Here is a 7,651-nt window from a genome sequence, read left to right as displayed (position 1 = left end):
GGCTGGTCTCGAACTTCTGACGTTAGGTGATCTGCCTGCCTCGGCCTCCCAAAGTGCTGGGATTACAGGCGTGAGTGAGCCACTGCGCCCAGCCAAACCCCTTTCATGATTAAAACACTCAATAAACTAGAAATAGACAGGAATGTCCTCAAAATGATAAAGGCCGTAAACCACAGCTAACATCATACTCTACAGGGAAAGACTAAAAGCTTGTACCCTCAGACCAGGAACAAGACAAGGATGCCTGCTCTCACCACTTCTATTCAACAAAGTACTAGAAGTTCTAGGCAAAGCAATTCGCCAAGAAGAAACAAAAGACTTCCACATTGGAAAGGAAGAAGTAAAAGGATCTCTTTTCACAGATTATATAATTATATATAGAAAAATCATAAGAAATCCACACAAAAATTTTAGAAGTAAGTTCAGCAAAGTTGCAGGACATAAAATCAACTCAGATTTTATACACTTGCAGCAAACAATTTGAAAAGGAAATTTAGATAATAACTTCCTTTGCAATAGCATCAAAATAATAAAATACTTAGAAATTTAACCAAGGAGCTCAAAGATTTGTACACTGAAAATTACAATATACTGCTGAAATAAATTAAAGAAGACCCCCAAAAGAGAAAACATCCCACATTCATGGATTGAAGGACTTAATAGTGTTAAGATGGCAATACTACCCAAAGCGATCTGCAGTTTCAATGCAAATTCCTAACAAATCATATCAAATCCCTATGATGTTTTTTTTTGTTGTTTTTTGTTTTTTTTTTTTGAGACGGAGTCTCGCTCTGTCGCCCAGGCTGGAGTGCAGTGGAACAGAAACACCCATTCATACAGAATCTCAAGGGACCCTGAATACCAAAATGGTCTTGAAAAAAAGTTGAAGGACTCAATTTTCTGATTTTAAAACTTACTACAAAGCTATCATAATCAAAACAGTGTAGGGGCTGGGTGCAGTGGCTCACGCCTGTAATCCCAGCACTTTGGGAGGCCAAGGTGGGTGGATCACCTGAGGTCAGGAGTTGGAGACCAGCCTGGTCAACATGGCAAAACCCCATCTCTACTAAAAATACAAAAATTAGCTGGGTGGCGAGTGCTTATAATCCCAGCTACTCGGTAGGCTGAGGCAGGAGAATCGCTTGAACCCCGGAGGCGGAGGTTGCAGTGAGACAAGATTTCGCCACTGCACTCCAGCCTGGGGGATAGAGCTAGACTCTGTCTCAAACAAACAAACAACCAAACAAAAACTGTAGGGGGCCCAAGCGTGGTGGCTCATGCCTGTAATCCCAGCACTTTGGGAGGCTGAGGCGGGAGGATCGCTTGAGGCCAGGAGTTCAATACCATCCTGGGCAACATGGTGAGACCCCGTCTAAAAATACAAAAATTTAGCCGGAGTGGGGGCAAGCGCCTGTAATCCCAGGTACTCAGGAGGCTGAGGCACGAGAATTGCTTGAACCTGGGAGACAGAGGTTGTAGTGAGCCCAGATTTGGCCACTGCACTCCGGCCTAGGTGATAGAGTGAATGTCAAAAACAAACAAACAAAACACAATGTAGTGGGAGGTCAGAGCAAGATGGCAGAATAGAAGCCTCCTCAGAACCATCATAAGAACCAAAAATCAGGTGAGTGGTCACAGTAGCTGATTTTAACTTCATATCACTGAAAGAGGCACTGAAGAGGGTAGGAAAGACAGCCTTTTTTTTTTTTTTTTTTTTTGAGATGAAGTCTCCCTCTGTCTGTTGCCTAGGCTGGAGTGCAATGGTGCAGTCTCGGCTCACAGAAACCTCTGCCTCCCGGGTTCAAGCGATTCTCCTGCCTCAGCCTCCCTAGTAGCTGGGACTACAGGCATGTGCCACCACGCCCGCCGGGTTTTTGTATTTTCAGTGAGACGGGATTTCACCATGTTGGCCTGACCTCAAGTGATCCGCCTGCCTTGGCCTCCCAAAGTGTTGGGATTACAGGTGTGAGCCACCGTGCCCAGGCAGGAAAGACTGTCTTGAATCGCTGACACCACCCCTCCCCAACCCCCTAGCAGTAGCTGCATGGCACAGAGAGAAACTGTGCACTTGGAGCAGAGAGAGCACATGGACTGGGGGACTTGGCATTGAACTGAGGGACTTGCCAGTGAACTCAGTGCTGCCCTGTCACAGTGGAGAGCAAAGCCATGCTGGACTCAGCCAGTGCCTGCCCAAGGAGGGAGCATTTGTATCAGCCCAAACCAGAGGGGAATTGTCCATCCTAGTGGTCAGAACTCAAGTTGCGGCAAGCCTTGCCACTGCAGGCTAAAGTGCTCTGGGGTCCTAGGTAAATTTGAAAGGCATTTTAGGATACAAGGACTGCAACTTCTAGGCAAGTCCTAGTGCTGGGCTGGCCTTAGAGCCAGTGGACTAGGATGGCACATGACCTAGCTAGGCAGTAGTTGGGGCAGCTAAAGGAGTGCATGCACCACCCTTCCCCCGATTCCAGGCGGCATAGCTCACAGCAACGAAAGTAACTCCTTCCTCGTGTTTGAGGAGAGGAAAGCGAAGAGTAAAGATGACTTTGTCTTGCATCTTGGATACCAGATCAGCCACAATAGGATAGAGCACCAGGCAGTCATGAGGCCCTCATTCCAGGCCCTAGCTCCTGGATGACATTTTTAGACATGCGCTGGGCCAGAAGGGAGCCTGCTGTCCTGAAGGGAAGGACACAGTCCTGGAAGGGCTTATCACCTGCTGACTAAGGAGCCCTTGGTCCCTGAATAGCCAACAGCAATACCCAGGTAGTATCTGTGGACCTTGGATAAGAGTCTGAGTTGTGCTGGCTTCAGGTAGGGCCCAGCACCTTACCAGCTGTGGTGGCTCTGGTGAAAGACTACTGCCTTGAGAAAAGTGGAGAGAAAAGTAAAGGGAACTTTGTCTTGCACCTTAGATACCAGCTCGGACACAGTGGGGTAGGGTACCAAGCAGATTTTTGGGGTCCCCGAGTCCAGACCTAAGCTCTTGGACAACATTTTTGGACCTGCTGTGGGCCAGAGGGGGACCCACTGTCCTAAAGGGTGAGTCCCAGGCCTGAGAGCATTCACCACAAGTTGACTTGAAGAGGCCTTGGGCTTTAAGTGAGTGTTCAGAACTCTCTGCAGGCCAGTGGTGGTAGTGGCCACTGGGAGAGGCTCCTCTGTCCTCTGTCCATGGAAAGGGGAAGGTAGAGTGGGAGGCACTTTGTCTTGTGGTTTGAGTCCCAGCTTAGCTGCAGTAGAATAGAACACCAGGTAGATTTCTAAGGTTTTTGACTCTAATCCGTGGCTCCCAGACAGTATCTCTGGACCCTCCCAGGACCTGGGGGAACTCGCTGCCCTGAAGGGAAAGATAGAAATCAGACTGGTGGCCCCAGCTGCTGATTGTAGAGCCCTAGGGCCTTGAGTGAACATAGATGGTATTCGGGTAGTGGTTACAGTGGGCCTTGGGTGAGACCCACTGCTGTGCTGGCTTCAGGTATGACCCAGCACAGTCCTAATGGTGGTGGTCATAAGAAGGCTTGCATCACCCCACCCCTAGCTCCAGGAAGCTCAGCAAAGAGACAGAGACTCCATTTATTTGGGAGACAGTAAGGAAAGAGAACAAGAGTCTCTGCCTAGTAATCAGAGAATTCATCTGGATCTTATCTAGGACCACCAAGGTGGTACTTATATGAGTCCACAAGAACCACAGTGTTATTGGGCTTGGAGCTCAAGTCTTTTTGGATACCTGGAAAGCCTTCCCAAAAAAGATGGGCACAAACAAGCCCAGACTGCAAAGGCTACAATAAATACCTAACTCTTCAATGTGCAGACACTGATGAACATTGACAAGCATCAAGACCATCCAGGAAAACATGACCTCACCAAATGAACCAAAGAAGCCACCAGGGACTAATCCTGGAGAAACACAGATGGGACTTTTCAGACAGAGAATTCAAAAAAGACGTTTTGAGGAAACTCAAAGAAATTCACAATAACACAGAGAAGGAATTCAGAATTCTATCAATAAATTTAACAAAGAGATTGAAATAACTAAAAATAAGCAGAAATTCTAGAGTTGGAAAATGCAACTGACATACTAAAGAATGCATTAGAAGGCGTGGTGGCTCACGCCTGTAATCCCAGCACTTTGGGAAGCTGAGGTGGGTGGATCACCTGAGGTCAGAAGTTCACGACCAGCCTGGCCAGCATGGTGAAACCCCGTCTCTACTAAAAATACACACACACGCGCACACACACACACACACACACACACATGTGTATTGGTGCATGTCTGTAGTCCCAGTTACTCAGGAGGCTGAGGCAGGAGAATCGCTTGAACCTGGGAGGTGAAGTTTGCAGTAAGCTGAGATCCCGCCACTGCACTCCAGCCTGGGCGACAGAGCGAGACTCCATCTCAGAAAAACAAACAAACAAACGACAAACAAAAAAACACACAATGGAGCTCCAATTCCCATCTGGCAGCAGACTTTTCAGTGGAAACCTTACAGGCCAGGAAAGAATGGCATGACATATTGAAAGTGCTAAAAGAAAAAAAAATTACCCTATAATAGTATGTCTGGTAAAAATATTCTTCAAACATGAAGGATAAATAAAGACTTGCCCAGACAAACGAAAATGAAGGGTTTCATCAACACCAGACCTGTCCTACAAGAAATGCTAAGGGGAGTTCTTCAATCTGAAAGAAAAGGATGTTCATGAGCAATAAGAAATCATTTGAAGGTACAAAATTCACTGGTAATAGCAAGCACACAGAAAAATACAGGGTATTATAACACTGTAATTTTGGTATATAAACTACCATTATCTGTTTTTGTTTTGTTTTGTTTTGTTTTTTGAGATGGAGTTTCACTCTTGTTGCCCAGGCTGGAGTGCAATGGTGCTATCTCGACTCCCTGCAACCTCCTCCTCCCGGGTTCAAGAGATTCTCCTGCCTCAGTCTCCCGAGTAGCTGGGATTATAGGCATGTATCACCACACCCAGCTAATTTTGTATTTTTAGTAGAGACAGGATTTCTCCGTGTTGGTCAGGCTGGTCTCGAACTCCCGACTTCAGGTGATCCACCCACCTAGGCCTCCCAAAGTGCTGGGATTACAAGCATGAGCCACCGCGCCTGGCCAACTACTCTTAAGTAGAAAAGCTAAACAATGAACCAATAAAAAAACAATAACTACAACATTTCAAGGCATAGTACAATAAGACATAAAGGGAACCACATTAAAAAGCAGTGGGGGCTGGACACGGTGGCTCATGCCTGTAATCCCGGCACTTTGGGAGACTGAGGCGGGTGGATCACAAGGTCTGGAGTTCAAGACAAGCCTAACCAATATGGTGAAACTCCGTCTCTACTAAAAATACAAAAATTAGCCAGGTGTGGTGGTGTGCACCTGTAGTCCCAGCTACTCAGGAGGCTGAGACAGGAGAATCGCTTGAACCATGGAAGGCAGAGGTTGCAGTGAGCTGAGATCGCGCCACTGCACTCCATCCTGGGCGACAGAGCGAGACTCCATCTCAAAAAAAAAAAAAAGCAAGGGGGGAGGAAGTTAAAGTGTAGAGTTTTTATTATTTTTTTTTTCATTTTGCTTGTTTGTTTGTTTATGCAACCAGTGTTAAGTTGTCATCAGTTTGCCGGGCGTGGTGGCTCACGCCTGTAATCCCAGCACTTTGGGAGGCCGAGGCGGGTGGATCACGAGGTCAGGAGATCGAGATCATCCTGGCTAACACAGTGAAACCCCGTCACTACTAAAAATACAAAAAATTAGTTGGGCACGGTGGCGGGTGCCTGTAGTCCCAGCTACTCGGGAGGCTGAGGCAGGAGAATGGCACGAACCCGGGAGGCGGAGCTTGCAGTGAGCCAAGATCGTGCCACTGCACTCCAGCCTGGGTGACAGAGTGAGACTCCGTCTCAAAAAAAAAAAAAGTTGTCATCAGTTATCAGTTTAAAATAATGGGTAATAAGATAGTATTTGGCTGGGCATGGTAGCTCATGCCTATAATCCCAATACTTTGATAGGCTAAGGCAGGAAGATCACTTTAACCCAGGAGTTCACAATGTTACTCATTTTGCCTGGGTAAATGGTAAAATGTTGACTCTACAATAAAAAAAATTAGCTGGGTGTGGTGGCATGTACCTGTAGTCCCAGCTCCTGGGGAGGCTGAGGCAGGAGAATCACTTGAACTCAGGAGGCAGGTGCTGCAGTGAGCTGAGATTGTGCCATTGCCCTCTAGCCTAGGTGACAGAGCAAGACTCCACCTCAAAAAAAAAAAAAAAGATCATCATGACGAAGTGGAATTTCTCCCAGGGATGCAAGGATGGTTCAACATACACAAATCAATTAATGTGGTACATCATATCAACAAAACGAAAGACAAAAACCATATGATCATTTCAATTGATGCTGAAAAAGCATTTGATAAAATTCAACACTACTTCATAATAAAAACCCTCAAAAAACTGGGTATAGAAGAAACATACCTCAACATTATAAAAACCATATATGACAGACCCACAGCTAGTATCATACTGAATGAGGAAAACCCGAAAGACTTTCCTCTAAGATCTGGAACATGACAAGGATGCCCACTTTCACCACTGTTATTCAGCATAGTACTGGAAGACCTAGCTAGAACAATTAGACAAGAGAAAGAAACAAAGGGCATCCAAATTGGAAAGGAAGAAGTAAAAATTATTCTTGTTTGCAGATGATAAGATCTTATATTTAGAAAAAACATAGACTCCACTAAAAAACTATCAGAACTAATAAACAGGGGGCAGTCATGCCAAGCACCTTAATTCATTTTAATGGTGGAAATAATGGACACATATGCTTAGGGAGTTCAAGTCATCTCACTTATGACATATAGACAGAATGAAAAACTATTTTTTTTAGCAATATGATTCTTCTTCTTTTTTTTTTTTTTTTTTTTTGAGACAGAGTCTTGCTCTGTTGCCCAGGCTGGAGTACAGTGGTGCCATCTTGGCTCACTGCAACCTCTGCTTCCCAGGTTCAAGCGATTCTCCTGCCTCAGCTTCCTGAGTAGCTGGGACTACAGGCATGTACCACCATGCCTGGCTAATTTTTGTATTTTTAGTAGAGACGGGTTTCCCTATGTTGGTCAGGCTGGTCTCGAACTCCTGATCTCATGATCTGCCCGCCTCGGCCTCCCAAAGTGCTGGGATTACAGGCATGAGCCACAGCGCCAGGCCATTCTTTTTTTTTTTTTTTTTTTTTGAGACGGAGTCTAGCTCTGTCAACCAGGGTGGAGTGCAGTGGCATGATCTTGGCTTGCTGCAACCTCCGCCTCCCAGGTTCAAGCAATTCCCCTGCCTCAGCCTCTCAAGTAGCTGGGACTATGGGCATGCACCCCTAGGCCTGGCTAACTTTTTTTTTTTTTTTGAGATGGAGTCTCGCTCTGTCACCCAGGCTAGAGTGCAGTGGCACGATCTCAGCCCACTGCAAGCTCTGCCTCCTGGGTTCATGCCATTCTCCTGTCTCAGCCTCCTGAGTAGTGGGGACTACAGGCGCCTGAGGCCTGGCTAACTTTTTTTGTATTTTTAGTACAGATGGAGTTTCACCATGTTGGTCAGGCTGGTCTTGAACTCCTGGCCTCAAATGATCCGCCCATCTCGGCCTCCAAAAGTGCTGGGATT

This window comes from Pan paniscus, chromosome 18 (assembly GCF_029289425.2).
Source record: "Pan paniscus chromosome 18, NHGRI_mPanPan1-v2.0_pri, whole genome shotgun sequence".
Lineage (NCBI taxonomy): Eukaryota > Metazoa > Chordata > Mammalia > Primates > Hominidae > Pan > Pan paniscus.
This window is presented reverse-complemented; position numbering follows the sequence as displayed.